This window comes from Arvicanthis niloticus, chromosome 1, assembly GCF_011762505.2.
Source record: "Arvicanthis niloticus isolate mArvNil1 chromosome 1, mArvNil1.pat.X, whole genome shotgun sequence".
Lineage (NCBI taxonomy): Eukaryota > Metazoa > Chordata > Mammalia > Rodentia > Muridae > Arvicanthis > Arvicanthis niloticus.
Genome location: NC_047658.1, coordinates 24,483,210 through 24,510,010, shown reverse-complemented (window position 1 = coordinate 24,510,010; position 26,801 = coordinate 24,483,210). Strand labels below are relative to the sequence as shown.

The following is a 26,801-nucleotide window of genomic DNA, read 5'->3' as shown; positions in this document are numbered from 1 at the left end:
CCCCCACCTTCCTCTCTCTCCACGTGGTCATGGCCGGCCTCTACTTCTCTTCTTTCCCCACCTTTGCCCTTTCCCCTGAATAAACTTTCTCCCCCTTGGAACCGCATGGTCTGGAGTGGTCTGTTCTGAGCTGCGGTCGGACTTCTTCTTAAAACAACAACAGTGCCTGCTTCACATTGTTGCTGACTCCGTATTCCCCTCCTTGGATTGCTGAACACACTGTCAGAGCTGGTCTTTGACAACACACCTCTAGGAGAGTTGCACAACAGAAAATAGTTTATGAGATCTGGTGAAAGTGGTGGAGACATGAGCTCTACTGCAGAAAGCAAAGATTCAGCAGGCATCAGCAGTGTCCCCAGGCTTGTCTTTCTCCATAGAGGACAGACTCACATGTCCTCTTACACCTGGGCACAGTATGTAGCAATAAAGCAGTCACAGCTGGAAGATGCCAGTGCACAGTGACAAGCCAGATGAGTATGGAGGATGGTTAAGACAGGAACTGACATAGAATACCAGTAAGAAAGGAGACCAGATTCCATGGACTCTGTAGACATTAGTCCTTCCCCACTGAGGAGAACAATGCTATGCATCTTAGTCCACACATTCTGACAAATGGCTACACAGCAGTTGAGTTCAGCATAGAGCAAACAGCTGAGGCTTACTAAGAACTCTGACAGCAACAACAGAACACTTGATCTGTCTACCACCTTTACCCATAAGTTCTGATAGATTCTCCAAGTGCTGAAACACTTGAAGCTAGCCTTGACAGAGGTCTTTGCACTACCTTTCTGTCTTAATTAGGCTTTTTATTGCTGTGGAGAGACACTATGGTGACTCTTATGAAGGAACATTTAATTGGGGCTGGCTTACATTTTCAGAGGTTTAGTCCATTATTATCATATTGGGAAGCATGATGGCACACAGGCAGACATGATGCTACTCTAGGATCTGAAGGTTCTATATCTGAGTCAGCACACAAAAGGAAGAGAGAAACACTGGGCCTGGCTTGAGCTACTGAAATCTCCAAGTCCACCCCCAGTGATACACTTCCTCCAACAAAGCCACACCTACTCCAACTAGGTCATACCTCCAATATTGCCATTCTCTGACTCTATGGGAGCCATTTTCATTCAAACCACCACACTTTCCCATTAGGCTCTGTGAACCCCCAACCACCAGAGACCCTAGAATCCACCTGACTCATCTCCCCCTGCTTCTTCCTTATTGGACTGCACAGAGTTTTGTCAAAATGAAGTTTCAAGTCATTACTTTTTTCCATTTAGCATTAGTATCCCACTTTGCCTAAGTGACATAGTTTACCACACTGTATCTTTGCTTATTAAAAATGAAAGAGAATTTACTTGGTAATAGCAATTATGTTCTGGGAATATCTGTTGTTGGTAACTTGGAGTGTGTGTGTGTGTGTGTGTGTGCATACAGATATGTAAATATCAAAAAAGATATTTAACAAATTGCACATTTTCAACCTCAGCCATAGGTATATGGTTTTAAAACTTAATCACTTTCATATTTTCATGTGAAAAGTGTAACTCCTATTTTATTCCTGGCAACAACACGCTTTCCTAAATAATTCACAATGTGAAGTCTTTTATAGTCCAATTATTAACAAACATTGCAGAAGGTCTGGCAGGTGAAGACCTGCTTCATCTGCAAGTTCTGAGAAGCTTAGATTGAACATTTTGTTAGAATAAGAAAATTCTGTGAAATGAAAATCCAGGAACTTGAGCTTATGCAGTGAATCACTTCTGAATGAAGAGGCTGTTCCTCTTCATAACTCAAGTCTTTTTACCTGGAGCAGAAACTACTGGGACCATAAACCCATATATGCTGCTGAATGGCTGACCTCAGCCCTTTGTGCCCAACCATCTTGGATGGTTCTCAGAATGAGTATCTGAAAGATCCTTCAGGGTCCTGAAAGAGGAAACAGAAAATATAAGCAGTTTCTTCTGAAGCACAAAGCCCATGTTCTGGGCACAGGCAGCATCAGGTACTTAAGCCAATGACTGATGATCATGTGAACATATACAGAAAGGTGCTTGATAAAACTCAGCATGTACTCAAGATAAAATGCTCAACTTCCTCCAAAAGACACATTAGTTTATTAAAGCTTATGATCAACCACATGCATCATAGTGAGGAAGAAAAGGATGTCCTCCCTTGTCACTCCATCCTGTTCAGTTAGTGCTGAAACCTGAACAACAAGACAAAAAAAAAAAAAATAGAAATGGGAAAGAACACATGGAACTCAAATACTATTGTCTGTGAAGAAAGTACCCTCAACACGATAAAAGTCCTCTCAGAAATACTACGTGAATCTACCAAGACCACAGATTCAAGGCCACTCTAGTAAAGTCAGAAGCTCAGTTGTTTGTCTGTAGAGTGGTATATCAGTCAATATTACTGAACAAGACACATACAAACACATGTGCACACACATATATACTCATACAAAAGCACACATAAGTCTACACATACACAGTTTACATGTGAAAATTTATATACACACAGCACACACATACACACAAGCAAATGAAGAGACACAAATATGCATTTGAACATACACAAACATACAAACATGGACACACATACATGCCTAAATGTACATATCCATTCATGCATATGCACATACATATATTCATACAGATACACATATGTACACACAAAAGCACACACTAATATACACATACAACTCATATACTCATAAACACACACTTGTATAAACAGACACATGTTCATACATATACATACATGTAACATACAAACACTTAAGTGTAAGCACACATAATTAGTTTTCATAAAGAACATTATATATTTATTAAATAATTGGCCACTTAATCATGAAAGCTGAAAAACAATGTCCTGTTTGTGTACAGAAAACCAGAAAAGCCTGAGGAGGCCAGTGAGAACAGTGCTGCCCCAGCACACAGTCAGGTGTTTAAAATACCCCTCACGGAGGACTGACTTCAACTCAGTGGCAAACTGTGTTCACAGCATGGGCAAGGACATGAAAATGTCATGGAGAACTCTGGGTGGAATTCTGAAAGAGCAAGCAGAGAGGACACTGTATCTTCAACTGCAGGGAAAATACTGTCACCACAGAAGTGGCTTTCCCATGGACAGGTTCATCCACTGCCCAATGGATATGCTGATGTCTGCAGTTTCCACACATGAGGTAAACTCAGCTACACGGTTAGTGGTAGTGGAGGCTGCCTTTACATGCTCACCTGTAAAAAGAGAAGGGGCTGCGTGTAAAATCTATTGGGTGAGTAAAGTGTAATTTTATTTCACAAGAATATATCAGATTGATTCATTATGTGTGACAAATTCAGCCCGAGTTAATGAATTATAACAACGGGGAAATCATTTCAGTGTGGCACCTGCACTTTTTGTAGTGCCTGTATAAGACTAACACTAAGCTAAAATAAAAATGTCTTTTAGAAAGGGTTTAGAATCCTTCCCCCAACAAAGGGTAACGGTGACACAGAGTTTATTTCAGCAGCAGCCACATTCCAAAGGAAAGGGCTCAGGGAGAAGGCTCTCATCACAGTAGTTCCTGGCCCCTCCCCACTCAGAACACTCCATCTACTTATTCACCACACACTGGAGATTACGAACTTGGCAGCATATTGCTTTATGTCAAGATAAAAAATGTAATGAGATAGCCGTGTTTTGGGAGAGTAGGAGTATGCAGTAGGTGGTTACTTAAGCCAAAAATACTTTGCAATTATTTCTACTGGCAAGAATTCATTAGAGTCCATTGTCTACATGGTGGGAAGATACCTAGATTTTTAGGTTACTGTGGCTCACCTTTCTAAGTAAACTGGGTCAAATGTCAAACCACAGCAAAGCTGACCTGGGGGGTGAGGTGGGGGAGAATCTATATTCTACTTTGCAGACTTTGTAGATGTTTTTAGTATGTTTACTTTGTATCTGTCTGCAATTGATTGTCTGTGGTAAAATAACAATCAACCCTGTAAAGCATTTTTAAAACAATTGCTGGGTATAAGCTAATTTAAGGCTAAAAACCATAATTCAATGTTTACTTTTGTCTTCAAACTCAGTTCTTTTCTAAAGTCTTGTATAATGTTTTAACCAGGATTTTTCTGATTATAACATGTTATATAAAATGTTAATATAAAATATTTTAAAATATGCAATTTTTAATTTATATTAAAATTTAATTCTAAAGTGCATATTATAAAATTGCTGCTAAAACTTATTTTGTTTATGTCCTATCTTTGAAATTGTTAGGCTGATAATAGTACACATGCAAACAGAATGCTTTCCATTTTCTACATCCAACACACCAACACTGTTCTCTTTTTCTTTAGTAAGACACAAAACCTCCCCTGGCTGTTCTTGAACTCTGTCCCGAGGACAAAAAGAAATGAGGAATAAACTGTGAGGAACAATGAACATCTGCCCAGATGTCCTCAGCACACCCACGGCTTATTTCAGCAGGTAGGTTCCAGGGAAGGCTTTCCATGGAACATACTAGAAAATTTTGTCTTCTGCATGCAAGTCAACAAAGCCAAGACTCCAAGATTCTAAGGGAAACATGGTTTCGTTAAATCAATCATTGAAAAAAATTGTTATTTTCTAGATTTAGAGCATTTGTGGGTACATACAGATTTGGCAATTGAACATGTATGTAGATGCTCTTTCTATTTAGCATATGTTCGCACATCCAATCTTCTGAAGATTTATCTTTAACACTTAGTATACCACACATACTTCAGTGTATTCATATCAGCGTAATTTCTCTGTCTTGAAGGCACCATTTAGTTGTAAATCTGTGAAATAATAATCATAATATTCATGGTCATTCACTCTATTATCAGTCCTCAGGTTCCCATAAAGAAAACTGAAATATGAGGCATGATATCTGCCTCTGGTTGACATATAAAATATAGACATATAAAACTAGAGTCTCCTCTATAACACTCTAACAGAACAACAGTTACAGACTTCCTTTCCCCATTGCCCACATCTCCTGTGGCTCCCACAGACCATTCCCTCTTAACCTCCCTTCCTCCACTCATCAGTGTATCCTAGACTCCAATTCCATCAGGGACACTCTGCTAGAACACAGGCCACACATGCCTGAAAACTGGGTAGACTGCCTGTAGACTTGTTCCTTTCTCTCTGTTCCCCAAAGCTAAATCCCCTACTGTCATCCCCAGCTTTGCAAGAGACTACCAGCTATAGTCTTCTTCCTCCCCTGTTCACATCTTCTATGCATATCACAGACCACCTCCTACCCCTCTACTTACTGCTTTTGTCCCAAACCCCAATCCCAGCAGGCATCTCCTACTAATCAATAAAAACAGACTACTAACAGATCTCTCTGTGTCTCTCTGTCTTTCTCTCCCTCTCTCCCTCCCTCCCTTCTTCCCTCCCCTCCTTTCTCTCTCTCTTTTCCTCTAGACATAATTCCCCACCCCCCCTTATTTCATCCCCAGGTATGCAGCAGAACACCCATGGCAGCCTTCTTTGACTAGCCCCATGCTCTCATCTCCTGTGGATCCCATAGATCTACCCATTCTAACTTTCTTTCCAAAACCCATGGCTTTGTCCCAAACCCCAACTCTAGCAAGCAGTCCCTGCTGGCCCAAGGGCATAGCTTCCCAGGACAATGAGTAGCTGAAGGCAGACTCACATATCTCCTAGTGCATCTGAGACCTACTGGTCCCAGTCTCATCCTTAGTTCTATAGCAGGAAATCTGCTGCAATCTCCCTTTCCTCTCTGACCCCAGCCCTATGGATCACAAAGGCCTTCTCCAAATTTTCCCATGCAACTCATCCCAGTATCTTAGCCCCCAACAGCAACAAGCATTCTCTGTGAATATACAAGCACCAGGGAAACAGGCAACACACAGCCATCAGACTCACCAAAAATCCAGACAGGACACAGAAAGCAAGAAACAAAATACCCACCCAACAAAGACAAATCCTAAAATCAAAACCTTGACCTAATAATGACTCCATACTCAGACTCATGGACACCAGTATAAAAATATAATCAATAATAACCAGGGCAACATGTCCTCACTATAGCACAGCTATCTTAGCGCAGCAGGCCCTGAATATTTCAACATACCTTACACACAAGACAAGACCTTAAAACTGTCCTTATAGAGGAAAGAAATCAATTCCTTAAGGAAATATAGGAAAACACAATCAACATAGGGAAATGCATCTCCCTAAACTTCAGGACCTAAATTTGCACATAAAATCAATAAAGAAAACCCAAAATGAGGAACTTCTGGGAATGAAAGTTTGAGTAATTCAAACATGAACTGTAAGAAGCAAGCTTCACCAACAGAATACAAGAGATGGAAGAGAGAATCTTAGGGTTGAAGATACAATAGAAAAACTGGATACATCAGTCAAAGAAAATGTTAAATCTAAAATATTCCTGAAACAAAATATCCAGGAAATATGAGATCAAACCTAAGAATAATAGGTCTAGAGGAAGAGAGGAAGAAGAAGAACCCCAGTTCAAAGGCCTGGAAAATATTTTCAACAAAATCATAAAAGAAAATCTTCCTAACCTAAAGAAGGAGTTGCCTATAAAGGTACAAGAAACATTCAGATCAACAAATGTGATCCCCTCCACCCCCAGCCTGGACAAACAGACCTTGAACATCCACCAGTCAGGCTGAACAGACCTTGAATAAGCAGACCTTGAATAAGCAGACCTTGAATAATTACCCCACAGGCAGGATATACAGACCTTGAAGGATAAGTCTTATTAGCCTGAAAAGAGACGTCTGCCTCAGGTGCAGCTGCAAGCTTTGATGTACTGGAAGTAATGAGCTGACAAGATATGGAAAGTTATTTGATTGGCTGCTGTGCTATTGCTACCCCGCATTACTTCTCAGGAGATGGGTTTTGTGGTTTTTCCTTTTATAAACACTGTGCAGAATATTCAACTTTGAACCTTGTTCAGAACCTTGTCTTGGCTCCATGTTTCTCTCACCACCACCACCACCCCCCCTTTTTTTTTCCATTTCCAACTCTCCTTTCAGGTGAGCACTGGAATTTTGCACTTGTTTGTAAGAAAGAATAGCATTAGAGAAAGTTGAGATCTCTATAAAAGAATTGAGCAAAGTCTCAGTGACTTGAATGAATGATGCCAGATTTTATTATCTCTAGTCAGAAATTTTGTGTGCTATAAAACTGATACATGAGAACTGTCTAAGTCTCAAAATGGCCAAAAGGTTAAACTGAAAAGATATATCTCCAAATGTTTTATGAGTTTCTGAATGATCAGCCTTTCATATGCCATGGAATTGATAGTCAAGTCAGTCTTTAGAGTGAGAAGCTCATCCTCTGACAAAAACAAATCTAACTTTACAGACCCCTGCATCTCAATGACTTATACACATGTCCTTTGACCAGAGGGATTCCAAAGAAGTGGGCTCTTGTTTAAATACAATTTTTGAGGACAGAGAAATGACAGTAGTAAGAAAATAATAAAGACTAGAACATTTAATGTACAAAGATGGATATTTGTAAAGATGTATATGTCTAATGAATAATTCAAAATGACCATACAAATACCCTACAAGGTTGAAAGACTGAATTACTTTGACATGCCACTATGTATTATTTGCATGGATGAATAATTCACTTCCATGGTTGGACTTTTTCCTATAACTGCTTTTGAAAATATGACACAGTGTCTGTAACTGCATCTTAGAACTTGTGATTGAAAACTGGGCATGGTGTATACTTGTCATCTCAGTACTTCAAAAAATAAATTCAGGAGGATCAGGCCAGTCTCAGCTACATAATGAGGTCAAAGCCAGCCTCTTAAGCTAAATGAAACTGTCTGAAAAGCAATTGTTGAACAAGCAAAATGAATAAACTATGAATTATATTCCAATCTTGATTAATCAATATAAAAAAATATTTGGAGACTATGAAAGTCTATGAATTATTATATGTGTACACAATTTAAGGTCATGATATAAAGTCAAGGAACACAGTTGACAGCTCCATTGTTTAAAATCATCTGCTGTCAATCATGGTGCTATACACTTTTAATCCTAATATTCAGGAGGCAGAAGCAGAGGCAGGCAAGCAGATCTCTGTTGCCAAGACCAGCCTGGTTTATTCAGAGTTCCAGGCCAGCCAGGGTTATATAGTACAACCTTGTCTCAAAAAGAAAAAGAAAAACACTTCTGCCCTTATTTGCTATTTCTTAGCATTGAGTACATGTTAACTCTTGGGTTTGTTTTTCACTTTTAAGGACAATAAATAGAGATAAGAAAATGATCTGGTCTCAAGTCCCTGCATAAATCAAGTTAAAGTTACCAAGTATAAAGATTCTATGTTTTCCCATGATCCTTCAACCTACATGGCAACACCATAGGGCCCATGAAAGGAAATATGGTTTAGGCATTTGTCCCACTAGGTAAAAGACTGCTTTGAGAAACACACACACACACACACTCACACAAATGTGTGTGCACATGCATACACATACACTGAATAAAATTCTCTATCTAGAAAGCCAGTGAAATACTGAATTGATCATGTTTACTCATTTTCAGTATTATGCATTTTATTAGCAAATACCACCTTTTTATACTGAAAACTATCAAACAATAAAAACTGATTCGGACACAGTGCTTGCCTGGCCGAGCTTTACTACATAACTGTGTTTCTCTGGGAAGCAAAACTTACAGCACTCACAAGAGATTGGATCTAGAAAGTGTCCACAACCTAAGTGAACAGAGTAGTCCCCAACTACAAGATAGACACTGTAGACTGTGAATTTTACAAAATGGGAATGTTCTTACTGTAAATATTTACACAAAATTAAGCAAACGTAGTTTTCATTGTCAAAAAGGTGGTATTGACAAATAAAACTCATAATAATGAAACTGAGTAAACATGATCAATTCATTATTTCACTGCCTTTCTAGATAGAGAATTTTATTCCGTGTGTGTGTGTGTGTGTGTGTGTGTGTGTGTGTGTGTGTACTGTATCAATGAATTGAAAGCCAAGAGCATCCATTGGAATGTCTTCCTCTATTGTTGTTCTTTCCTGAAACAAGGACTGTTACTGAACTGGAAGCATCCATTTGGGCTGGGTTATATGGCCGGCAGGCTTTCAGAATCCAGTCTCTGTGTACTCCTAATGTTAGAGTCACAGGTGTACACATAGAAGCCTGACTTTTTACATCATGCTAGGGATTTGAACTCAGATTCTTATGTGTTCACAGAAAATACACCCACTGGGCCAACTTCTATTATCCCCATTTAACCCTTAACACTTTGGTGCAGTTAATAATATATATCTATTGTTATTGTGTATATGTCACATCAATTCTATAATTTAAATGTAGTATTATTTCCATTTTTACATATTCAGAAGATAATTTCTTCCTTCAAAGGATAGGTAATGTTTACTTGTGTTGAAACACAGAGTGCACTTTAAAGATATTAACTTGCTTAGGTCTCATAATAATCACCAGAGGCAAGAATTTTGATTATCTAGTTTCTGATGTGGGAACTGAAAAAGAGAATGACTACCTTCTTCATACACGTTCACAGTGTGAATTACTGAAGGAAATCTGGCAGAATGTAAGTTTGAAGCAGCTAAACCTTGGTAAGTAAGTGTGAAGCCAATGTTCAGTCCAGTTTCTCCTTCAAACTCAAGAAAGGGGAGTTTTTCCTGCATTATAGGTCCCTCACTGATCTGTTGTCTCTGAGCACCTGGAAACTATGGCCTCTTTTCAGAACTACACACAACTATTACCCAGAACTTTCATTATATCATAGCATGCTTGTTATCATTTCAAGGCTCTGTTACTAAGAAAAGAAGGCCAACAAAGTAATTATCTTCATCATGTTGTTCTGTGGGTATGTTGGTGAGAGGGTATCTTGTTTGATTGATGTGGAAGAGCACAGACCACTGTCATTGATGCCATCCATAGGAAGGTGGTCCTTGGCTGTATAAGAAAGCTGGCTAAGCATGAATTAAAGATAAAACTAGTGAGGGAGCTAGCAAGCAGCATTCTTACATGGTTTCTGCTTCAAGCACTTGCCTTGAATCCCTCACCTGGTTCCCCTAAAGAGTGGATTATGATCTGGAAGAGTAAGGTCTTGTCCACATTGATTTTAGTCTGAGTATTTTACTACAACAGAATGGAAGTTAGGACATGATTCCAAAGAACTGACTGTACATCAATGCCACAAATGAGAGTTATGCCATCTTGTTTGATCAATTAACAATTGTTTCACTTTTAATACTTTCACTCAGATTCCAACATAGTCATTTAGAAGAGACACATTCAAATTATAGTGGATGAAACTAGGAATATTTTAGCCATCGATATATTTGAAGGAATATAATCATTTTGAGCTTACACACTGTTTCATAAAATAAATAATAAAATTGGCGATTGAAATGAACTTCCATACATTCACTATGGTGTTTCAGGGTTATGGAGAGATCATGACTTTTAAAAGATATTTTATCACATTAGCAATCCGTCTTATTCACAAAGCTTAGGAATAGCAAAATGCAATATATCATTTAGCCTGAAAAAAAATCCTTTTGCTTTTCTGCAAAATATAACCTAGAAGGAAAAGCAATACTAGCTCTCACACTGAAAAAGTTCTGAGATTCTTCACAATCCATTAAAACAGTTTATCATCTTCTCCGTGTAAGGTTTTAATACATTTTACTTTGCAAAAATGAAAGAGGAATTCTGGTACATTCTAGTCCTTTAAACATAATCCAAGTTATATATAAAAAAAACAAAAAAACAAAAATACCTGTGTCATATCTTAGCTCTTGTCCTGTAGTCTACCGCCTGTGCTTTCTGATAGACTAGCTGCATAGTCCAGTCCACACACCTTGCTCCTCACAGTTCAAGGACAACAAGCACCACTTACCCTTCTACCTCTTCTTTTCTGCCACAATAGGGCATCATTACTCTTTCTTACTGATGGTCTGATAGTAATTGTTATAACATATTCAAGACAAATAGCCCTGATAACAATCTGATCAAAATTTGAATTTGACTCTGAAGGGGAAAAAAAAGGATGAGGGAAAGGAGAGAGGAGGGAGGGAGAGATGGATGTCTGTGCAGAGGGAGAAAGAACAATAAGAAAGAGGAATCAATGCCACTCTAGGACAAGAAACAGATACAGATGAAAGGGAGAGCTGGGTAATTTGGTAACGTTTATATAATCCTGAGTCTTCACACTAATAAAAGTTAGAAATCGTGCACCCTGCAGCAAACACTGGCCATCTTCAAAACGACAGACCATTTTGAATATAAGCAGAAAATGAAATTCTGTTATCTAATAAAGAGAAACATATGTCATAATGATTTCTGTATGGTTTGTTCTCCTCCACAATCATTTCTATTACCAATCAATTATGACTAAATAAAAAGAAAAATGTAACAGATAAAGAAAAATAGAAAGAAGAAAAAAGGGATGGAGGGAGAAAGGGAAGAAGGAAGGAAAGAGAGGGAGAGAGGAAGGAAGGAAGGAAGGAAGGAAGGAAGGAAGGAAGGAAGGAAAGAAAGAAAGAAAGAAAGAAAGAAAGAAAGAGAAATTGTTTCAAATATTGTGTAGAGTGACTATTTTTAAATTAATTGTTCATAGTTATGCGCCAGGGCTCAGATACTGTCTCCTTTTTATATTTTATTTACTTATATATTTTCATCTGACTGCATCTTTTAGAAAATATGTCTCTGTGTTCAGATTTTCTGCCTCCCTCTGTAACTGGTCTATTGACACCGTGCTGAGCTCTTAATATTACCTATAAAGTTCTTTAGCCTTCTTACTTCCTCTTGATCTAGTTTCTCCATAGCACATTCTGATTGGATTTCAATAAATCTTCACTTCTAAGATTTGCATTTGAATCTCTATACATTGATGTCTACTTAATATTATAAACTGCTTCTATAGTTTGGTTGAATTACTCTCTCTCTCTCTCTCTCTCTCTCTCTCTCTCTCTCTCTCTCTCTCTGTGTGTGTGTGTGTGTGTGTGTGTGTGTGTGTGTGTGTGTATGTGTATGTATTGTGATCTAGGTCTAATAACTTTAAGGCTATGGCCTTGCTTGTAGAAGCTCAAAGCTTGTATTTTCATCCATTCCCACAACATAAAACAATCAGGAACTGGAGACATAGTTCCAAGGGCACACACAGTTCTTTCAGAGAACCTGATTTAAATTCCCAGGATCCACACTGAGGAACCTCACAATTGCCTGTAAATCCCACTCAAAAGAATCCAAGACCTCTGGCCAAGGCACTTGTACTCATGTGTACATACCTATGCTCAGACACATAATTAAAAATAAAATAAATCTTTAATTTATACACACACACACCAAGATTTCAACATTAATCAGTCAATGAGAAGTTTGCAAGCAACATTGAGATTGTGGATGATTGACTTTGAGAATGAGCCTTGACCTTGAGTATAATGATTGCAATTTTGCCATTACACTTTCACTCATTCCCAGAGGTAGCTATATCACATGGTATCTAATAATACCTTCATTGTTAAGGTCAAAATATATACTTTTTCAGCTTCATTGAAGGACTTTGGTGAATTTTGTTCATTTCTTTGTTTTCTTAAGTCACCAGTTCTCATTGGCATTCCCAGCTGCCACTCTCTGATTCTTGTTTGGAAATATGTGTGCTGAAATATGTTTCTTAATATCACCAACCTTGCCTGAACAGTTAACAGCTAACACTTACATAAAGGTCACTCTGCACCAAGAACTACTTGAAACATTTTCAATCCTTCAAATGTGATAAACACCCTGTGAGGAGGTGTCATCATTTCCCCATCTAAGACATGAGCAATTGCGTCTATTTTCTTTATCAGTCAGACTCTACTGTTTCATCCATTGGTATATTCAATCAATAAGAATTTATTAGGTCCATTCTCTACAGAGGACAACATACTAAACACAAAGGACACAAAAATAAATATACTCTCTCTTCCTTTAGAGATAATCAGAACAAAAGCAAACCAACAAGCATAGAATGAGTCACAAAAGACATTTTCAGAATGTATGTGGGTCACAGAGAGGGTCTGACACAGACCTCGAGGTCTACAAGACCTTGGGCACAGGGAACATGCTATCTCAATAGATAGACCATGTAGGAGTTACATTTTAAATGCTTGTAAGAGGGTTAGTTGACAGAGCATGTATGTGTGTTTGTGTGAGAAAACATATGCAAGCAGGAGAGATGATGCTGAGGCCAAAAAGGGCAAAATGTGTAGCAGTGATTTCCTATATCTGTAAGTAAACTTTAGACCTATAACAGTTTGTAATTTGACAAGATAGTTCTGTTAGTCAAAAGCTAGTGAGGTGGGGTGAGTAGTTAAGTAATACAAAAGCCTAACTTAATATTCAAATGACATGCATCAAGGATATGATTGTCTGCTTATCATCAATCTTCTTGTGAGATAAAAACATATTTTATGAAGCCCATAATAGAAGTCAAAAATTTGCATCAATGGCATTGACTTAGTAAGTCATATATTTGGTAACAATGAGAACGAGGGAGATAGAGAAATAGAGAAGACAGAGAAAGATGTCTAAAAGAGAATCTGGAGAATTTGGAGCTGATTTGCAATTACTTGGGAGATGAGGAACATATTAATGTTGATTAACACAGGACTCATAACTGATGAGAGTGGATCTTCTTTTCCAGTTTGTCAGAGTTTTGGGGTCTAACTGGATCTCACAGATGGATATATTCCGTTTATCTCTGGTTTCCAACAGTTGACAGAGAGAGGCTTCTGTTCCTGAATAGGCAGGTGTATTGGTGTCTTACACTCTCTCACACAAAGTCTGCATTCCAGGTTCCCAGCATTGTTTTTAGAACAGAACTTCACAGTTCTCAACCCTCTTTCAGCACTTCAGTATCCCACAACACAGCTGTGGGAAGCCATGGCAAGGCCTTACTCTTGGCAAACACTCATCCTTGGCTTTCCTATCTACTATTGTTCTTTCTGCTTACCTTCCATGATTCACTTGTCAGTTCCCAGAACTTCAAACAAGGCCTCATAGCAACCTACCTTAGTAACCCTTCCTCCTGATCTCTAGATTTAGACAACATCCTGCTAGATAGATGTTTTTAGAACCCCTGGTAATGGAAAGGCTTTGTGAGAATAACTTAGTTAGACCCCACAGCTGCAGCTAGCTTCTTCCACCTGCAAAGCCCTCTTTCCTTTCCTACCCCTCCCCATATCCTGTTTTTAGAGTATATAACCGGTGTGAACAATAAAATAATTTGCCAGTTTGATCAGACTTCTTGACGTGCTGTGCCTTTTTATTTTCTTATGCATCTCAGTCCTCTCCACAGGGTCTAAGGGTCCCACTTGATTGTCCAGCTGGGCCTGGACACACAGCTATCTCCCTTACCAGGAGTCTCCTGGGGAATCCCTGTCTGATTCTTTCCTTTCCCAGGGCCGGAATGGGACCAGACTGACTTTATCTAGTCTGACTTGTATGTCTGTGCTCTTTGGACCACACTGTTGCTCTCCAAGAGTAACTTCTGATGGAAGAGTGGCCAGAGGGCATCCCTTTCTCACCCTTCATCTTAGAGGTTCGTAGAATCTCTTCAACTCTATAGAGAAGACACTGTCCAAAAACCTCTTTTTTGTTCATTGCCAGGAGTGGCTAAAGGGACCTAAGAGTAGTGGTAAGTCCAAGTTTATGAAGGAAGTTACCCATGTTTGGTGGGTTCCCCAGTTTTATGGAGGGACCCATGTGTGATGGATTCTCCCACCTTTATAAAATGTGTATGCTTATAAGGAATATGTTCAGCCTTGAACTCACTTTTACCTTCCTTTCTTAAACTTTCTTTTAAAAGATTTAAAATTTGTTGGGAGCCGACTTTTAGCAGAAAGCGGCTATCAGCTTTGCAGCCATCTTGAGCCATATACCCTGACGTGAGACTTGGATTACAATAGCCTACAACAGCTGAGCACACTCCGATAATCTTGGTTTAGATACCTTGGGTGTGTGAGATTAAAGGTGTGTGACTTAAGAGTGTGACCTAGAGATCAGATTTAGAGACAAGACCTAAGGGCATGATTAAAGGTGTAACTTAGAGACATGGCTTAGAAGTGAGACATATAAAAGGCAGAGGCAGACGGCAGAGAGATATACTCTTTAGGGAGACTCTTTAGAGAGTACAGCTAGACTTGGGACTTGGACTAGGAAGAGAGACTGAAGAATAAACGAGATTGAAACACACTCTGTCTGGTCTCCATTCTTCGAGTTCGTCCTCACTGTCTCTCTTGCTGAACCCCAACCCGCGGACCGGAGCGGCAGCTTGTGCCAGAATACAATGGCCGCCAATTGTGGAGTGGAGAGCACCCCAACAAAAATTAAATGAAATTGATCCAAATTTTAAATTTCTGTTTCTAGAAATCTTTCATATTATTAGATATTTTAAAAAATATTAAAATAGAAAAAAACAACTGTTTCTTAGCATGTGTTCTACACGTAACACCAATAAGTTTTTACTTTTTTTTTTTTTTTTGGCAAAGCCAACAGCTTGAAATATATTGAATGAGAATTAATAAGTAAAATGTACCTTTATAAATGAGTCATATATCAAGGAGACTCAAAGTCTGGTCCTCATAATAAATAGTCAAGGTCATTAACAATAGATCCTGTAAAGTGTGGTCATTCTTTTGAAAGTAATTATAATCCACTTAAAATTGTTATTAAGACAGTTAATCTGCAAAATTACCAGTAATTATAGCAGTTAATAACTTTAAACAAATAGCATAATCCAACTTGAAAAATAACCATTTTTGCTTTTGTAGATGTATAATCGTTGGTGTGAAATCCTGGTTCACAGTTTCTATGGCTCTCAGTATTACATCCCATGGAAATGGATGGTAATAGGCAGAATTCTCTTTTGTGAGATACAATAGCTGCTGGGACTATCTACAATCTGTATGGCAACAGACAGGGTGGATATTTTTCAAAGCAGCACAAGTTTCACTCTTATAAAAATTACAAAAGTTTTAAATTATCTGATATGTTGACATTTGGAAATTGTAGACAAGCAGTTTTGGTTCTTATATAAAGAATGAATATCCATCTTGCTTTCTTTAAAACACAGAGCAGAGGAATTACATAGATTTTACAAGCCTAGATCCAGAGTTATAGGAACAATACAATTGTAGGGCCAGTGTTAAAGGAACATGGGTAATCTCAGGACAGAATTTACAGGGACATAGGCAGTTTCATGGCAGGCATCACAGGAAGCCAGATGAACTCACAGCAAAAGATACAGAGGCAAAGGTGCACTTAGAGCAGAAATGAAGTCACTCTCTAGAGATCTGTATCAATCTTTCCACTTTTTGGGACTGAGACTTCTTTACTGGTAGAATTGATAAAGGGTGTCCTTCAAGGGAATTTTAAGAATTTGCAGAATTTGCAAGCTCAAAAGAAAAAAAAAAAAATTCAGAAGACAATAAGAAAAATTCAGAAACCTGAATAATCTCTACAGATTTTAAATCAATAGCCAAGGGTAAAAGCTCCCATTTTTAATCATTTAACAAATGAGTATCATCCAGTTCTTTTCTTCTCCACCCTCCCTTCCACTGGAGTGGCAACATCCACATGTATGAAAACGTTTCCTAAGCCCTGTATGAGTAGACTTCACCAATTTCTCAAAAGAGGAAACAAGGTGAAGACTAGCAGTGCAGGTCCGGTCTGCCATCACACTATTGGATGTACCAGCATCACCAGTCCATGTCCGTTACCAGCAGAGTCTTTACAGCAAGGCTCAGCCCCTCATTAATTAAGGGTGATATGAACAATTTTATGTTTGCTTATAAGGATTCTACACAAAGAATTCCACAGCTGACTCTCTCTTGCCAGAGCACACTGGTTTCATCAGAGACTTCTCTCTAGGCCTTACCTTTTGCAATCCCTGCTGTGTAGGTGCCTCTCCAAAGCATTTCAGGTAATGTAGAGTTAGAGGATTAATCAATACTTGTCTAATTTTCATCTTGTCACATTCCTAAAGAGATTGATATATAAGGAATAAGCAAAGCTATGAAAGACCCAACAATAATATAAGCATAAACTTAGGTGGATGATGTGAAGAAAATCAATATTTAATCATTTCTCAGAGCAAAGATAAAGTAACCAAGTCTAACAATTCAGCCACATTAGCTTCTAATATGAGAATAAAAAATGAATATACCTAGGAGCTTTCATTATATTAAGATCAGATTCATAAATAGAAACTTACCTTATAATTAACATTGATTTGGTTGTTTACATACTTTCTCGGAGATGTTGGCCTCTGGCTGAAAAGTACCCACCATCAAGCAGGTAAATGTGATGGGGCTCCTGTGAGATACGTCATTCTTAGTTTGTTTTTACTTTGTCCAAAAATTCGGCTTTTAATGTATACATGTGGGCTTCAGATAATTGAGAGTCAGTCCAGATTAAAATGTGACAATATGTCAAAATTTATATAAAGATGGAAAAAGTATATGCAGTGAGGTGATTGACGTCATCATTTTGAAATGTACTACTGAGGGGCCGGTTACTTTCTACTCGATGAAGAGGGGGGTTTTCCTGAAGAGGAAGCACGTGCTGGAGAGATGGCTCAGGGGTCAAGAGCGTGTGTGACTCTTCCAGAGGACTTGTATTCAGCGACTTAGCAGGCATGTACACTTATCTGCACATATGCATACACAGACTGAGATACATAAGCAGATAATACAAATTGAAAATAAAAGCAAATAGAGCACACATGTACTTGATTCAGCAAGGTATAGTGACACCTACCTGCAGTATTTGGTAGGTTGAGGTGGGAAGTCTTGTGTCTGAGGCCAGACTAAAAACTAAGACTATGTATCAAAAGCTTTTAAAATCCATGTGCTCTAGAAAATTAGACTAATAAAATTCAAATAATATGTAATTTAGCCTCAAAACCATATAAAATATCAATAAAGGTGATTTTAAAATTTGTATAAAATATTAACTTTTACAAAATATATTGTTTACAATTACATCATTCATTGCTCTGCTGTCAGTGAAATGCTACCACGGCCAGCATATGTACATTTCTGTACCTACATTTATGTAAACCTAGATGTGCTTTGTGTTATTCACTATTATGAAAGCATCCTTAATTTCATGTACAGTGGCTATAAACACTGAGATTAATTGTGAGTAGCCATAAATTGGGATACAAAGAGAAGCAAATTGGACACTCAGCATTACTGTAAATGCATAGTCCTGCAAGGAGAACTGTCTGCATTCATGACAGCTTTAAAGGAGAAAGAAGTGTCAGTTTAACTAATTTGCATTTACTACTGAACAGGCATGTCTGTCTCTGAAGTTATGGCTACTCTCCTAAATGGTATGTTATTGATGTCAGCCACAGGACAAGCAAGGAGAACTCACAGTGCACAGACCCTTGTTTTTTATTTCGAGGCTATCCAGCAGAAAGATAGTGTCAAAAAGCATCTCCCTCCTGCATAAATGCCTGCAAGGGTATGTGTCACACACACAGCTCTCATATCAAATCATATAATCATCTTCACTAAAAATTAGAGGTCTGTGGTACATAAGAATATTCTTTTTCAGTTAGGGACTGCTTCGTACATTGAAGACTTTCTAGAATTCCTTACAACCCCTGCCCAATGCCAGCGGTATTTCAGTTGTATAGGTAGTGATATATACCCCCAAGAGACTGAGTGTTCCCAGATGGATGTGAAATTCCAAGTGAAAATATAGTTCTAGTAAGTCAAGTTAAAGCTAAGAAGCATGCCAATTTGGATGTCAATAGACAGGAGGTTTCATCAAAACACAAGCCACAAATTCATGCCTGGTTTCTTTCTTCTTTGAACTCATTGATCTTCACATTCTGGTATTCAGTGTTTCTTTCTGTTTAATGTACATTCTACTTTTTATCCCTTGTTGTAGCCAACCTAGGCAGGATTTTTATTTACAAAACCTGAAAACTAATAGGATATAAATACAGCCTTACACACTGTAGACTGACCTGAAGAGAAATGCCCATTGTTGCGATTGTGGTATGAATGCCTGTTCAGTAGTAAATTCGAATTAGTTAAACTGATACTGCTTTCTCCCTTAAAGCTGTGCTTTCTGTTTGGGTTTGAGGCTAGCTCCCCCCGGAGGAAATTCATGTCTGATACTGTAAACCTGGTCTGTTGAGACCCGTACTCTGCCTCAACATTTTGGGGCTAAGTGCTCTGGTCAAGAGAGAGAGTGTGGGGCAAGCGATGCGAAGAATGGAGACAAGACAGGGTGTGTGGTCAGGTCTCTAGTCTCTTTTATTGAAGGGAATTCTGAGCTATTTATAGGCTTTTGCCAAGTGCCTTGTAGGCGTGTGGATACAACATGCCTTGCAAGTGTTGATATGACATAAGTCTTACAGGCGTCTATAGCATGGATAGCATGTGCACTGCAATGCCTTGCAGGCGTGGATAGCATGTGCGCCTTATAAGCATGTATGGCGTAGATAGCACGTGGACAGCACGTGAACTGCAATGTCTTGCAGACGTGACTACCACGTGCGCCTTGCAGCTGGGGGCAGTAAACAGCAACACAAAATATGTGGAATATCAGAGTGTGCTTCAGCTGTTGTAGGCTATTGAAAACCAAATCTCTTATCAGGGTATATGGTTCCAGATGGCTGCAAAGACAATCTAGCCGCTTTCTGCTAAAAGTCGGCTCCCAACACTGGTCAAGAGCTGGTGCCAGGGAAGACATCAGACCCTGGACCAAAAGTCCTTACTGTCATTTTGCTAAATGGACATGTGAACTTATAAGTCCTATTAGTGCTTATGTTTATATACATAGAGCTGCACTTACCCTTCACCAGAGAAGCTTTGTATTGCAGAAGGTGGCTGTGAACACAGACCCAAACAGAGCTGGTCAAAAGGCTGAGAATAGGGGATGGTGGTGCCCCCAGCCCTAGTTGGATCATCGATATTACACCACACACACACATACACACACACACACACACACACACACACACACTCAGAAAACATCTCAGAAGCAGAAGTAGAATGCCAAAGTCAGATGATAAGAATGTGTGTTACAAAATGGCATTCATTTTCTGTACATTATATAGTGGCTACACTTATGAACCCATTGTACCTTTGGATATGTGCACAAAATTGGGCCTGTCAACACTTCATTGGGGAAGGAGGGAGGGTATGAAGGATTCTACCCTTCCTTGAGGGCCCACTGACAGTTTGTTATGGCTAGTAGAAGGGTGTTGCTCTTCAGTGGTGTGTCCACTGATAACCTGTCCATGCTGCAGTACATGATCTCTTACCCATGCTCATGATACCAAGTTAAACTCCTTGGGTCACACACATATAAACACATGAAATCAATAGAGGGACAAGAAGGGAAGAAGAAAACTTTCAGCAGCAGAAAGGGAAAGTGAGGTACAGAAATACAAGGTGGGAATGGATAAAATTCACTATATATGTGTATAATACTACTGAATACTAAATGTAATTATTTTGATAGTTCTAACTTAAATAATTGTCCAGGGAAGAGAAAACAACACATAAAATAATCAGTTTTAGTGTAAGATGAAATAGGTTTGAATGTTTTTTACACAAAACATGACAAAGAAACACAGGTAATAATATGCCGACAATGACACATCTGACAGCAAAATCTAAGGGGTCATGAAATAGTAAGTAGCCTGAATGAATGAGTGAATGAAACAGTGAAGTCTCACCTGGGGCAAGCTCCCACTCATCCACCATATCAACTATTTTATCCAACCACTCTCCAGGTACGACCTGTGATCTCCCTTCTCCAGGTAAGCATTATGATTTCCTGCTATAAAATATAATGTGGTGAGGTGGTTCCTGGTGCACCCATGACAAGGTGTGCCCCTGACTAATTACACCATGCAACAGATCTGGTACAAAGGAGGTTTATGAGGAATGGAGAGGAGCAAGCCATGTAGATGAGCAGACAGACCGACCAGAGCACAGCAGAGCCATGAGAACAAAGGGGGGTGGAGTGTGCAGAGAAGGACAGAAAGGGGGAGAGAGAGGTCAAACAGACAGCAAGAGAACTGGGGTGGGTAGTCATTTTATCCAGCCACACACCGGGTGGAACCTGGTGGCGGGTGGCGGCAGGTAATCACATAAGCAATTGCTAGGTCCCTGAGGGCAGCCATGTGGAATCACTAATAAGCTAACACTTCTGCTTTCAGCTGATGTAATTGATTCTCAAAGTTTCCTATTTTCCTGTTTTCCTACATCAGTTCTTAATTGGACTTATGAAGGAAAAAAAAAAAAAAAACTGGCTCTTTGCTAATTATTCCACTTCCTTCTCTGACATAGTATCTCTGGTTTTTTGTAGCTCTCCCCTTTCCTTCTCCCTCTTCCATCACAGTAGACTATTTACAGTATCAATAACCAACATCACCAAATAAACAAAATTAATCTATTATTCAGAATTTAATGTCAATTATAATGCATCTATTCTCAGAATATATATAAATACTACAGTTCTGTATGAGAATCCCTAGCTTGTCAAAACTGAAATGCACCCTCACATTAAAGCTTTGGTATAAATGGCATGAGCCTTGAGATGGAGGGGACAACGCAGTCTTCCTGCAAACAAACTGTCACCCAACTGTGAAGCATATCATGCTGGGGATAAAGGCCAAGTGAAAGGTATGAACCATAGTTAATGTCAAAGAGAATCAGTCCTCTCCACACCATCCTTGTCATGCTGGGTAGCTGCCTGGAGCACAAATGAATGACACCCTTCCCTGCTGAGCACAGACGCTGCCTCCTGGTGGGTACAGGGCAGATATGCTCTGCTTGTCGTTAATGAAGAGACAAACGAACAAAGAAATAATGTGAACACTTCACAAAAAAGCATCGAAATATTCTAGCCACTTATGATTGCCTTAATTTAGTCTGTGATAAATAGTGTGCCCATAACTCAAGTGGCTCAGTAGAATGACAATCAAGACATATCATACTACATAGGATTAGCTAAAATTGCAACTATCAGATAGCTCTACTGCCCATCCAGCTAAAATCTCTTCCTTTGTAAATCTAAAAAGATCAATATTAACAAAGTGAGTCTGTGTAGGAAGCTATGGAATAAGCCCTCATCAAGTTCTAACCCAATTAGGCTATTGCATAATTATTAACTTTGGACGTGGCCAGGTATCTGGTAAAGGTCAACAAAAAAGAGCAGATAGAGCAACTTGTCAGTTCCAAAAGACATGCCAGAAGTTGAGAGATCACACCCACACACAGACAGAGAAACGAGTTGAGGACATAAATTCCAAAGCCCTTCCTCCTGACATACTTCTTCAACAAGGTCATGTGTCATAAAGGTTCTATAAACTTTTCAAACAGCTTAAACAAATGGGGATCAAGTGTTCAAATATGTGATCCCATAGTAGTATTTATCATCCAAACTACCACATCACTTAAAAGTAACCGAATGGCATGTGTGCATGTTCCACAATGGAGAAAATGAAAAGGCACATGTGTACATGTGTATATGCAAAAGACTGCATGAAGAAGGATACTTGTATCATGCAAAGAAATAGATACAGGGCAATAAGGTTTTGTAATAGTATTTTAGGATTGGGATTTCTCCCCCTATCTATTTATTCTAATACCCTTTGTTAAAATTTCACATAGTATAAAATGAATTGATTGCAATGTGTAACCTTGGTTTTTTTTTCAACCTCCCCAACTATCATTCTGAAGATCCTCCTACATGATTAATCTTAAGAGAATATCTTTTTAGTATATCAAGAATTGTTTTCAGATATGTGCTCTTCAATTTAAAACATTTGTAACATTTTCATATATTTTTGTTTACAAATTACATTGGTGCCATATTGGTAAAAAAAAAAAAATAATCAAACAATATAATGACAGCTAGTAGAACTAAGATGTGGGTTTATCAGTTTTTCAAGAAAATTTAATTTTTAATTGTATAATTACATAGTAGCAAAGAACAATTTAGATTAAAAACATTAAAACATATAATATACAATAACATCAAAATATAAAAATCACTAAAAATTAAGAAAGAATAGTAAATTTGTCCCTTGAAATAATACATCTATAGGTAGAAATATATAGAGTAAGAAGTTATTTCATGTAGAAAACAGCTGAGAGGTCATTTCTGAAGTTTATTTCTGAATTCAATAGACTCATTGTTTCAACACTAACAAACTTCTTTAGAAATGCAAGTTTCTAGGGCACCTAAGCAATTATTTAAAGGACTGTAACGGTGAGGTGGCACATACCTTTAATCCCAGCACTCTGGAGGCAGAGGCTGTGAATCTCTATGAGCCAAGGTTAACCTGATCTACATAGTGAATTCCAGGATAGCACAGTGAGACCTTGTTTCAAACAAACAAAATAAAAACGTTTACATATTTTTATTTTTTAAGGACATGTGAATACACACACACATTTGTGCAGGTGCCTGAAGAGCCCAAAAGTTGGTATTAGATCCTCAAGAGCTAGAGTTACAGTGGCTGTGTGCTGCCTGGTATAGGCACTGGGAAACAAATGCTAGTCCTCTGCTAGAGAAGCAACTGTTCTTAACTGCTGATCCATGTCTTCAGTCCAACCTAAGCAACTTAAAAAAAAAATTGAAGACTTACACTTCATTTGTAGGTTTCTGTTGCAACAGTCAAGAGTATGTATCCATATACAAATAAATTCACTACAGTACAACAGAAAGTCTAGAGGCAGGCACACATACAATACCATCATGGGATACTTGGACATTTGCACGAGTAAAGCATGTCTACATGTAAACCTGTTTTCAAATGTTACAACCAGATTTATACTCTGCAGAACAACAGATGAGTAGGGAATTATTTCCATATGCAGCCAATAAAACACAAAAAATAATAATAACAAAGACAAGTCTATGGGAACAACAGATAGTGGAACAATTCCAAAAGCATTTTGTTAAATGAGGGAGATCTGATATCTAAAACTGTTTTATAATGTTATATTAAGGGAGTATTAAAATATGGTGACTTAAAGATTGATGGTTTCTGGTGTTGGGGAGCAAGATAGGGCCTGCCCAGGAAGGAGTGATTTGAAATGATAGAAATGTGTTATACTAGAATTGATAATGGTTGTAATAGTATAGTTAGCAAAACATATTGAGATAGACACAACTTGTAAACTTTGTTGTACAAATATCACTTGAAATGTAACTGTAGCAGTTTTAAAATTTACATTCAATAGTTTTATGGCTTAAATATAAGCACCTACTTATTAATGGGCAAAATTAAACACAAATCTTTATTACTAGAAAGAGTTATATAGACTGGTGCCATTTAACATTCTGTAATATTTTTCAAAGTAATTGCCTTTCCAACATACTATGGCTGTATTATATACACTAATAAACATCTATTATTAGTCATAGTTAGAATTTCTAGGTGACTATGGAACTAGGGAAAATATCAATTATAATTGGATATATATATACATATATATATATATGCTCTATTTTTTCGGTATTTCATTTTGCAATACTATTTTAAATATTTCAGTAGGAGATTGGTATGTACAAATATCACAAAGGCTCTTTCAATGGTACCTAGTACCATAATGACTTCATTAACATTATGATGCTTCTTAATGTTAAGGAAGTTTTTATTAGAGTCTTTTGGGTACTATTCAGTCTCTGCAAAACAACTATGTATTCATTATAAAACATAATAGGAAACATGCTTATTGTTTATTTGCCCATATGATTGTCTTGAAGCTTTATATATGTTTGTACTCATCATATACACAATTTTGTTTATTAAATTGGGGACTCTGAGATTCTTTCCAAGTTCTATCGTTATTTTGTAAATGGAAATCACTCTATAATCAAGTTTTTCTGAATTGCTTTTTGGGATTCATGTGATTTAGAATTTCTTTTTCACAGTAACTTATTATGTAAGTGCATACTAGTTGTAAGAATTGGAAACAGTCACATATGTGTTGAAGTCTTCAAACCCAAGCAGAACTAACCAGAACTAATTTAAAGCAATTGTAGAAATGATGTCAAAAAAAACCACACACACACACACACACACACACACACACACACACACATTTTACATGGTGATTGGGGAAGTTAGATGATGTACTAATGTGAACTTAATCAATCAGAATAAACCTAGACCAAGAGCCTTGTCAAAATCAGAAAACAATTCTGAGTTGATAATTGCAGCAGTTAGGAATTCAAAGCTACCCTCCGCTACAGAGCAGGAAACTGCCTTCATGCACTTTATAAACCCCGTCTCAAAAAAAATCAAACAAATAAATGAATAACCTAATCTCCTTTTGAACAGTCGTTGTACTTTGAAGAATTCCTCCTCTTCATTTGATGTCTCTATTTTCCCATGGACTGAGGCATTGCAGAGTGCATCTCAAGTAATTACATATTATCCTTCTACTTAGAGTGGTTGATCTGAGTCCCAAGTTTCACCTGCCACATTACTCTTTTTTACCGTATGCCAATGGCATATTCATGTCAATGGCATTCTACAATGGGTACAAGATCATGGTGACAAAATTCTGCCTGCAACATTGCCTAAGTATCATACTCCAGTTGTGGCATTAGCTGCCCTGGAAATGCAGCTTAGCATGAAGCCTTCTCTGTGGCATCTTAAACCTTTAAAGTTACACAGGTCTTCATTTTAACAGAACACATGTGGGGCTAGCTCAAACTGGTAATGAGTTTCATGTGGAAAGCATTCCTTCTTGAGTCAGACAGATGGCATTACACATTCATTCGTCAAACACCATGGAATAGCTACCTTGAATCAAACAGTGAGAAAACTACTGAGCCTGACCTCTGCCATCAAAGAGACTACAATCCAATGACTAGAAAAAGATGTTGAAAATGAACTGTACCAATCACACCTTGGACAGCCATTAGCAACAAGGAGAAAGATATAAACAGAAAGGAGAAATGACCAGTCTAGGGCATGGGGGCAAATTTATGGCCCTATTAAGAATCAAGGTAGCTTTTTCTAAGATTAGTGAGATGAAGGAAACTAAACGGTTATCTAGGAACATAAGCTGAGAGAATATTGGGATACTAGAACAACGAATGCAAAGTCCCCTAAGGATGCTGGAGAATTCCAGGATGCAGTCAGAAGACTGGAGGAAACATTACTGGGTGTGTGTGAGAGAGGTAGGGCTCTGAGGTAATCACCCTGTAGGTGGTGTAAGAAAAATCAGTGAGATGAGCAATAAATAACTGCAGACAGTAACCTGACAGGCTGAATTCTGGGCACACACAAGGCCACATAGAAAATGAGCAGACTGTTCGAAACATGGAGTTGAAATTATACAAACCAAAGACTAGGAAAGAGGGGTGCTGCTTCTTGCTTCCTAGTGAGTAGAGTTGGGGGTCACAATTCACTGAAATTCGGATAATCATGGTTTGGTTAGCCAATACATTTAAAGAAAGGTATTAATTAAATCATAGTAATGACAGAATTCCAAAACAACAAACCTATAAATATAGAACAACACAACCTGCCATCCAACTTTCACAAGTGAAATCGAGCCATTCAGGCATCTGTAAGCAATGGAGTACAGATGACTCAGGGTCAGAGCAGGGTCCCAGGTAGAGATGCTCAGAAATTCAGAGTCCAGAATAGTATTAGAGGAAATCCCAGAAACAACGGAGAAGGGGTAGTATGTCACCTGGAAACAGGGAATCTTGGCTAAGAGGCAA

The 26,801-nt window shown here is 38.2% G+C and overlaps 1 long non-coding RNA gene across 1 annotated transcript in view; it reads right to left on the bottom strand.

The window, feature by feature from the left end:
- Positions 1–2,859: 2,859 nt before the first annotated feature.
- Positions 2,860–26,801, bottom strand: part of LOC143442465 (uncharacterized) — a 71,381-nt gene continuing 47,439 nt past the window's right edge. Inside the window, exons 2-4 of the long non-coding RNA XR_013110705.1 lie at positions 16,957–17,058; positions 4,650–4,814; positions 2,860–3,245 (exon numbers count right to left, since the gene is read on the bottom strand). This is a non-coding gene — a long non-coding RNA (uncharacterized LOC143442465). The remainder of the gene's footprint in view (positions 3,246–4,649; positions 4,815–16,956; positions 17,059–26,801) is intronic.